Raw genomic sequence first — 10,298 nt, 5'->3', positions numbered from 1 at the left:
GGCAGTTTGTCTTGTTACCTGAACAAAGCAATATTTTAAATTTACCTTTACACCAGATGCCCCCATGCTTCAGTAACATCCGGCCCAAGCACACCTTTCAAATCTTTTGATCACACAGTGCCTTGCCTAACATGTTGATTCTTCTCTTAAATTAAAGAAGTAGGAATGAGGAACAAGTTATTAAGGGATGACTGTCACCTTTTCCTGTGGGAGCCACTGGGTTGAGAGGAGCATGGCCTTCTCCTCTCCCCGCCATGGCGTGTGCTCGTCCACTGATATCAGTGTACTCCGAAAAGGGGGAGTCCTCTGGCAAAAATGTCACTTTGCCTGCTGTGTTCAAGGCTCCCATTCAACCCAATATTGTTAACTTTGTTCACACCAACTTGCGCAAAAAAACAGACAGCCCTATGCTGTCAGTGAATTAGCAGGTCATCAAACCAGTGCTGAGTCTTGGGGTACCAGCAGAGCTGTGGCTCGAATTCCCAGGGTTCGAGGTGGTGGGACTCACCATTCTGGTCAGGGTGCTTTTGGAAATATGTGTCGTGGGGGCCGTATGTTTGCACCAACCAAGACCTAGTGACGTTGGCACCGCAGAGTGAATACAACGCAGAAGCGATATGCCATCTGCTCTGCACTGGCTGCCTCAGCCTTACCAGCGCTGGTCGTGTCTAAAGGTCATCGTATAGAGGAAGTTCCTGAACTTCCTTTGGTGGCTGAAGATAAAGTTGAAGGCTACAAGAAGACCAAGGAGGCTGTTCTGCTTCTGAAGAAACTTAAGGCCTGGAATGATATCAAAAAGGTTTACGCCTTTCAGTGAATGAGAGCTGGCAAAGGCAGAATGAGAAACCGTCGCCGTATCCAGCGCAGGGGACCCTGCATCATCTATAATGAAGACAATGGTATCATCAAGGCCTTCAGAAACAGCCCTGGAATTACTCCGCTTAATGTAAGCAAGCTGAACATTTTGAAACTTGCTCCTGGTGGTCGTGTGGGACGTTTCTGCATTTGGACTGAAAGTGCTTTCCGAAAGTTAGATGAGCTGCACGGCACTTGGCGTAAAGCAGCCTCCCTCAAGAGTAACGACAAACTCCCCATGCACGAGATGCTCAATACAGACCTTGGCAGAATTTTGAAAAGCCCAGAAATCCAAAGAGCACTCCAAGCACCACGCAAGAAGATTCATCGCAGAGTCCTGAAGAAGAATCCACTGAAAAACCTGAGAATCATGTTGAAGCTTAACTCATACGCAAAGACCATGCGCCGGAACACCATTCTTCGACAGGCCAAGAACCACCAAGTCTGCATGGATAAGGCAGCAGCAGCACTAGAAGCCAAATCAGATCAGAAGGGAGCTGAGGGCAAGAAGCCTGTGGTGGGAAAAAAGGCTGCAGGGACCAAGAAACTAGCGGCTGAGAAGAAGCCCGCAGAAAAGAAACCCACCTCAGAGGAAAAGAAGGCTGCTGCATAAACTTATATTTGTTTATTCCATAAATGCCAAATAATTTTGGACAGCTAATTTTGAATAAAGACCTGAACAAAGAGGGAAAAAAAAAAGGGATGACTGTCTTTTTTCCCTCGGCTTCCCACGTGGCTCAGCAGTAAAGAGGCCGCATGTGAATGTGGCAGACGCAGGGGACATGGGTTTGAGAAGATCCCCTGGAGGAGGAAATGGCACCGTTCTTGCCTGGGCAATTCCACGGACAGAGGAGCCTGTGGGCTACAGTCCCTGGCGTCACAAAGAGTCGGACACGACTGAGCATGCACTCTCTTTCCCCCTCTTCCTCTCTAATAATCCTATGAGCAAACGGCATGAACAAGACAGCCTCTAAAGAGAGATCACAAGTGTTCAGCTAGTCTGTACTCAGCGAACAACCACCAAGATTCTAATCCCCTCCCCAACTGATTAATTGTGACTAACGTCTCCTTTTTTCAGGAGTCTGAACACTTGCCGTCTACCTCGAGCACCTTCAGAAACTCTCTGTTCCTCTTCCAGCTTCCAGACCCGGCCTTGGGACCTGCAGAAGTTAAAAGGAGGGACTCTTCCTCAGGCAACACCTCTTTATAGCCACCTCTCAGCTACATAAGATCTGGCAGCTTTGTGTGTGTGCCCACACAGAGAAGCTTTGGCAGCTTTGGAATTAGTGTGTGCTTATCCAGAAATACTTCCTAGCTGCAACCTGGCTTCCTCTCCCCACCTAGAACATTCTACAGCTCCCAGCAACTCTCAGCTCTCCCCAAGGCCCAAGCAAGTGAGGACACTTAGGCTCTATAAACTTTCCAGAAAAATCTAGGTCGGTTTATGTCTTCCCTTTCCTGAGGCTACTTCATGGAAGTTCCCCCGATTCTCAATATTTACAAGGAAACCAAAGGCAGGTAATGCTTTGCAGTAGGGCTGCATGTTTATCAAGGATCCACTTTTCACTCACACAAATTATTCCTCCCCCTCCACCGCCCCGCCCGCCCCCTGCCTCACCTCCCCACCACAAAGCTGTTCATCTCCATCCAGCGAAGACAGTCTGGACCATGTGTTGAGATGGTGGCCAGTATGATGAATTCCAGAGTTGCCTTTATGGAGACAGCAAAATTGTTCTGATAATCACCTCTGCACATTCCTGCAGGATGAAATTCAGATGATCCTCCCAGTTGTCCGCCCTGTCATTCACTAACAGAAAAGACTTTATGCTAATCCTCCTTCTTCCGTCCAGGAAGGAAAAAAGCTCATCCAAGCCCCGTTGTGCAGTACCACCTGCCCATTTGTCCACAGCCAAGTAATGATGGATTTGGAGGTGGGGGGGATGAATGGGAATTGGGTTTATTTTATGAGCTGCAGAAAGTTGGCTGGGGAACCCAGCCGGAGTCTTAGCTGGAAAAAAATGATTTTATCTTATGCTGCATGTCTTCTCTTTTAGAAAAATACATGGCATTATTTTTTCTCGAGTTTGGGGGGGGAAAAGGAAGACATTTTCTCCAATTACTAGGTTCGAGATCCGAGTAAAGCTTTCAGAGTTAGGCTTTTTTCTGTTTTTGGGGGTGCACCACTCAAACCAAAGCCTGCCTGCTCAGACTGGTTGGTGGCGGAAGGGAGAATGGACCACACAGGGCCTGGAGGGACCCTGACAGACGGTCCCTGGGGCAGCTCTCAGTGGCCTGGAGAGGAGCCCACACTTTGGGCAAGTTTTTGAATGGCAGAAAAGAGCAGCTGTTCTCAAAAACTGAGGCTTTTCCACATAGCAATATTCTGGCATACATTTTCATGGAAGTCACCAGTTATCTTAATGAGAATTTTGCTAAGCAATTTAACACAGAGCAGCTTTGCAGGATGTTATGAAGAAAAACACCATGTTGAAGTCTCCATGTTCCGTGTTGGTTGATTGGTGGGAGACAGTTTCTAGGTTGCTTTCTTACTAAAGCAGTTTCCCTAACCTTCAATTTGTACAAAGTCCAGGTTGATTTAGATTGGGGAAGAGGGCCTTGGTGTGGGCATTTGAAGAAACATCTCACTGGCATTTCCTGGCTGAAAAGCTACTGGGATGGAGAGAGTTGCAGAGGAAAAGCAAGATTCATAGCACTCTTACTCACATGGTACTTCCTAGTGAAAGAAATATAGTGCTAACAGAGTCAGAGCCAAATGGGATTTTGTTCTTACTGTAGCCGTAACTTCTTACTCTCTCTTCTTAAATATTAATTAACTTATGAATTAATTTGTAAATTCTTATTGACATGTAACATTATATTAGTTTTAGGTGTACAACATAATGATTTCATATCTGTATATCTATATAGATATCTCTATCTCTATCTGTCTATATGGGCTTCCCAGGTGGCGCTAGTGGTAAAGAACCCGCCTGTCAGGGCAGGAGATGTAAGAGATGCAGATATGATCCCTGAGTCAGGAAGAGCCCCTGGAGAAGGACATGGCAACCCACTCCAGTATTCTTACCTGGAGAATCCCGTGGACAGAGGAGCCTGGCGGGCTGCAGTCCATGGGGTCGCAGAGTCAGACACGACTGAAGTGACTAAGCAGTATATATATATAATTGTCTCTCAGTATCTGTGGGAGCCCTCTTGGATATCAAAATCCATGCAAGATCAAGTCCCTTCTGGAAAGTGATACAGTATTTGCATACAACCTAAACACATCCTCCTGTATACCTTAAATCCTCTCTTGATAACTTATGGTACCTAATACAATGTAAATTCTGTAAATAGTTGTGTGACAAATTCAAGTTTTGCTTTTTGGAACTTCCCAGAATTTTTTTTTTTTTAATTTTTAAGTTTTTGATCTGCAATTGGTCAACCCAGGGATATAGAACTCACGTATGTTGCAAAATGTTCAACACAATAAGTTTAATTATAATCCATCAACATGCATAGTCAAATTTTTATTTTCTTGTGATGAGAACTTTAAAGATTTGTTCTCTTACAGCTTTCAAATATACAATACAGCATTGTTAACTATAGTTGCCATGCTGTATGCTATTACATCCTAGGACTTATTTATCTTATAAGTGGAAGTTTGTACCTTTTGACCCCCTTCTCACATTTCCCCTACCCCTACCCCCAACACCTTGCCTCTGGCAACCACCTATCTGTTCTCTGTAACTACGAGCTCATTTTCTCCTCACTTTTTTAATGCCACCTGAGAGGAGGTTCAGCATGATAAGGCAGGAGAATGCAGAGGGAATTTGCTTGGGTGCCCTAGAAAGCAAAGCAAAGCTGTCCTTTTATGGCGCTCTAACAGCCCGGGCAGAGGGCCCCTGCCCACGCTGGGTGAACCAAGGGCCGCTGCTGATCCTCATGGAAACTTTGTTCAGGTTAAAGAATGGCAGGAAGAGCGGGAGAGCAGAGCAAGGGCTGAACTTATCTCTCCGCAGCCCCTTGGGATAGTGCACCAAACAACCCACAGGCGGAAGAGAAGCCCCTGAACTTGGCTGTCTTCCCCGAGGTCAGTCCTCCTGGGACTCCCAGCCCTCTGGCCTGGAGCACAGAGCCAGGACTTGAGGCAACTCGAGTGCATGATGGCAAATGTCACAGCCACATAATTCCTCCCCCCACCGTCTTCTGTAAGGAGCCCTTTTCCCCTCAGAGGCCACTGTAATCAACCCAAGAGAGAATAAGCCAGCCTTCTAGTCAAACAAGAGGCTGCCATCACGATCGACATATTCAAACAGAAGTCCCGTTTCCAGGGCTCACCCAATGTATACATCCTTCTGTGTGAACGCTCTTAGAGGCGATGTTTAAAAAAAAATAAAAGCAAAGAGAAGCTATACTAGTATTCCATTCCGCCTCTCCCCTGTCCTCCTGTATCCACACCGGGTCTGACAATTCAGTAATCTATATGAAGGAGCTGCTCTGCTCATTAAGGAATCAGACAATGACGATCCTGTTGCCTGAGCCCGAGCGGGTGCAGAGCTGTGAGCTCCTTTGTCTAAATGCCGCAAATTGTTATAGTTTAGCTCTGCACTTCAGTGTTGGCGTCACCGCCCTTTCACGGGCCAGAAGGCTCTGCTGTAACATTCGCAAGGAATAACAACATACCCGATCTCTGTCCAGTTTTCAATGTAATTATTTGCCAGAATCATATTAACCTGATGTATGACAAATGGATAAAATGGATTCATCTAGGTCTCCAGGAGGCCTCCTTCATTAACGCTGGTATTTATAGCTATGACTTCAATGCTACAATCCCTCCTCTTGTGAAACATAGAACAGCGATCAGATTTCTCTGAGGCTGTTGGAGAAATCATTTGTTTTCTATTATAGATAAGAGGGGCGGAAGAAACCTGGCCTTGAGTCCAGGCCCCTGTGGACCTTGATTGGCTCCTCTGACAATTCCTCTCCTTTTAGAGAAGAGGGGGAAAAAATACTAAAACTGAATACTTGCACAGAAACCCTACAGGTTTAATAAATTTCTTGAGGTAACGAGGCAGAACCAATGAGACTGAAGTATTCAGAGAGCTGGTTCTGTCATTAGACTTTCTGGAGTCAAATCCTGGCTTTACTACTTACAACACTAGCTTGGGCAAGATGCTGAGTTTCCTTAGACCTCAGCTTCCTCATCCATAAAATGGGGATTATTTGGGGAGCAGGGAATCCAGTGAATTAACACATGGAAAGTGCTTACAACAATTTTTGGCCCATAACAAGTACAAAGTAAATGCTACATAAAAGTATGATTACAATTGCTATTATTACCTTGGTCCACTGAGAAACAGTTTTCATTCTTCAGGTCTACAGTCCAGCCCAGAAGCTTTCACACCATATTCTAAGGAGCGCTGGGCTTAGCAGAGGTGACTCAGGGACCCCAGAGGTGGAGGTGTGTTAGCTGTGGAAACGGCATGGGCAAAGGCCTATCAGAAAGGATTCCCTAGAGGAACCTTGACAAGTCCACCCATTTCATGCATTGGAATCTTAAATGAGTTTTCAACAGTGGGTTCTGGCCCTGAGATGAAACAGATTGAAAACTGCAGGCCCAGATTTTTGTGACCTGTACAAGTCCCCCAGCTAATCTAAGGGGCCCTAAGAGCACTTGTCTCTGCTCATCCCATTGGATGTTTTAATTTTTCGGGAGTAACGTGGCTGGGACTTTGAATTCCTAGAACTGCCAGAGGTTAAGGTTGTTTCCAAAGGGTTGTAGATGGCTGTGTTGGACATGTTGTCCATGATGACAACCAGACTGTGAGCTTTCCCTGCATCGGGTCTAGCGGAGAGGGGCTGCTGACAGCAACAGATCCGAGTTCACTGTGCTGTTTTCTCACACTGCCGACTTCATGACTGCACTTGGTGCAGGAATCCGAGGCCCACTGTGTTCTCAGAGAGTCCACGAGTCTCCGGGAGACCAGGCATCAGGTATTTGCAATCAGCTCACAAACTGCGAGACGGCCCTCTTTGACTCCCACAAAGCCCTTTAGGATTGATTCCCTAATTCTGAACAATAATGAGAATGTAATGAAGCCTTTTCTATTCATTCCAAAAGATCCAAGTAAACATCAATTTTACCCTATCGTTTGTCTCCTCAGAACTTTAGTTTCTCCCCTGTGAGTCTGTTGGATAAAGTTCAGACCCTTCAGCCTGACTTCTGGGCTGACCTAACTCAGAACAAACTTTCTGACAGAGCAGGCAAGCTTTACCATCAGCCTTCATGCCATCTGTTCCCCACTCTCCACCTTCCCAAAATGGATTCATTTTTAAAGAGCTATCCCTGGCCCCTCCTCTGTTCTGAGCTTTCTCTTGACTATTCAAAACACAGTGATTGCTTCCTTCTTTGATCTACAACTGTGCATGTTCTGGCTGCTTTGCCCGTCGAGACCATTTTTCCATGATAGCAGTGCTAGGAGTAAAGCGGTGAAGGATAAGAGGCACCAGCGAGGAAGGTCAGTTGCAGTCACCAAGACAGGCTCCCGAAGAATGGCATCTGGCTCTGGGAGATGGAGCACCGCTCACCTGACTCCCAGAACTTGTGTGTAAGTCAGAACGCTCACTGTAAAGAGATGCAAGCCATTCACAGGAGCAGAATTTGTGGGTCCCCTGTTCTGGGCTCCTTTCTTTCTCCATCAATATGTCAGGGAAGCTTAACTAGTCATCAGGAGGTTGACTAGACATTTCAGCAAAGAAGGAAAATATTCTTGTGAACTATTTAACAAGGGTTACAGTGAGAACTGCTTCCCTGGTGGCCCAGGCGGGGAAGAATCCACCTGCCAGTGCAGGAGATGTCATCTTGATCCCTGGGTCAGGAAGATCCCCTGGAGAAGGGTATGGCAACCCACTCTGTTATTCTTGCCCAGGAAATTCCATGGTCAGAGGAGCCTGCTGGGTTAGAGTCCATGGGGTCACAAAGAATCTGACATGAGTTAGCGACTAAACAACAACAGCTAGAACTGGCTACATTCCTTTGCTCTCTAGCAAGAATGAGGACTCTACTAATCAAATGCTTTGGCCTCCAGCTTCAGGGTCTCTCCACTGGATATTGTCATCAACGGTGAAAACATCTGCTTCTTTCCCCCCCGCCCACTTTTCTAAGCTCACAAGGTTTAGTTTTTCCCTCTATAACTCATTAATGTGATCCTCTTATCCGGGAAATATTTGTTGAACATCATTTACTATGTATGAAATGCGAGGAATATAAAAGTGAACAATACCCTAGATACTTCCACACCACTGGCTTTACTATAGCCAGGTTTTAATAAAGATATAAGAGCCATCCTTTCTTTTTAAGGTGACTTTGGTGTATTTAATCTGATCTGTTTAGGCCTTGACTCCAGAACTCTGCATAGCACCATTATGTGACTTTCATGAGTGAACAGCTTATTGCCTCAACAGTATTTTAAGTTTCTAGAAGGCAGAGAACAACTCAGCATTTCTTATGTATCTCTTATAGTAGACCGGGTGTGTTGTGTACATAGTAAGAATTAAATATTTATCTCTTTACAAAAGACACCAAGTTTCTTACTAGCCATAAGGCGAGAAATGGGGGAAGCGTTGACTCATTGGAAAAGACCCTGATGCTGCGAGGGATTGGGGGCAGGAGGAGAAGGGGACGACGGAGGATGAGATGGCTGGATGGCATCACCGACTAGATGGGCATGAGTTTGAGTAAACTCCGGGAGTTGGTGATGGACAGGGAGGCCTGGCGTGCTGCGATTCATGGGGTTGCAAAGAGTCAGACACGACTGAGCGACTGAACTGAACTGAACTTATGTAGTTTTATTTCAGAAACTCCCCAACCTATGGCCCACATAGTAAATCCAGCCAGGAGACATGCTTTATTTGTCTGCAGACTGTCACTGTTTGTTTTTTAATTGAGCCAACATTTTAAAACACTGAGAGCTCTTACACACACATGCACATACACCCCTAGAATTCCAAGCTCCTTTGGATTTTCAGCTTCCTTTGAAAAACTGGAAGACCTGCGACTCTTGGCCTCAAACCCAATGAGCAGAAGTGCTGGCGCGAGGTCCGCAGGACCACTCTGGAGAGCACCGTTCCCGGGAGGCTGCGATCCCTGTTGCTCTGGATTTCATCACACTTCATCTGCCTCCCTTACATAACAGCCCAATCCTGAGGCCTGTGACCTCTGTTTAACACGAAGCTGGTGTCCTGGAAAAGGAGAGGGGAAATAGGCCCCTTGGCCCACAGAAAGAGAACACTCTGAGCCAACCCTGAGTTTTCTTGAGCTCCAGAAATGAGGCGGGCTGGGAGCTGGGCCTCCACCTCGGCTGTGTCTTCCTTACCGTTCATCTTCTCTGGACTGTGGGTGCTCCCCGCTGGGGAGCCTACTGGGGCTCCAAATGTCCCGTCTCACGGAATCCAAGCTCTCTGCCTCCCAGGCCCTTCTCGAGCGCAGCCTGGACCCCATCGCAGCAGTGGGTTTGGCTCACGGCTTGAGGATGTGACTGCACTGTAATCCCGCCAAGGCAATCTGCTGGGCCCACGGTCCCCTCCCTGCTGCCTGTCTTTATCGCTCTTTCCTCAGGCCTCATGGAGGGGCAGAGTGATGGCCAGGAGAAAAGCAAGAGAGGAAGGAAGGCAGAGGAAGACAGAGAGAAAAGGTTTAGACAGGGCGTTCTGTATACTGCATCCTATTTGATCTCAAGGCCCTGTTCACAAAGATTTCAGTCATGTGTGTGAATGTGTTTGTGTTCATCTGTGTTGCATATATGGTTGTTGTTCAGTCACTAAGCTGTGTCCAACTCTTTTGCAGCCCCTTTTGAGCGTAGCCCGTCAGGCCCCTCTGTCCATGGCATTTCCCAGGCAAGAATACTGGAGTGGGCTGCCATTTCCTTCTCTCGGGGTGTCTTCCTGACCTAGGGATCTAACTCGCGTCTCCTGCTTGGCAGGTGATCCTTTCCTCTGAGCCAGCTGGGAAGTCCCTGCTTATATGGCGTGTGTGGGGGTGCTAAGTCGCTTCTGTTGCGGCCGACTCTCGGCCACTCCATACACCGTAGCCTGCCTGGCCCCCCTGTCCGTGGGGGTTCTCCAGGCAACGGCACTGGACTGGGTTGCTGTGCCCTCCTCCAGGGCATATATTGCACATGCGTGCAAATCTGCAACTATCAGTCAAGCCAGAAAAGGAAAAGCAATAAGAATACGCCTTTGTAACACATGTGGCAACCATCGTGCAAGAGGAAGCTGCTTCCCTGTCAAGGTGCCACGTGTATGCGCCCACACAGGAGCGCGTAGGGATGCACGTGCCTTTGTGCTCACATACACGCATTCACTTCTTTTCTTTAGATTGTAAATTAATTACTTGTTTATATGGAAACTTGGAATGTAAAACCTAAATGTGGGAAAGGAGAAGA

General features: G+C 46.9%; 1 pseudogene; it reads left to right on the top strand.

Moving 5' to 3' along the window:
- The first annotated feature begins 210 nt into the window (after positions 1-210).
- LOC136152302 (large ribosomal subunit protein uL4 pseudogene) lies at positions 211-1,554 on the top strand (annotated as a pseudogene).
- Positions 1,555-10,298: the final 8,744 nt, after the last annotated feature.

The sequence above is a fragment of the Muntiacus reevesi genome, chromosome 21, assembly GCF_963930625.1.
Source record: "Muntiacus reevesi chromosome 21, mMunRee1.1, whole genome shotgun sequence".
Classification (NCBI taxonomy): domain Eukaryota; kingdom Metazoa; phylum Chordata; class Mammalia; order Artiodactyla; family Cervidae; genus Muntiacus; species Muntiacus reevesi.
The sequence above is the reverse complement of the archived record's forward strand: the minus strand, read 5'-3'. Positions and strand labels throughout refer to the sequence as shown.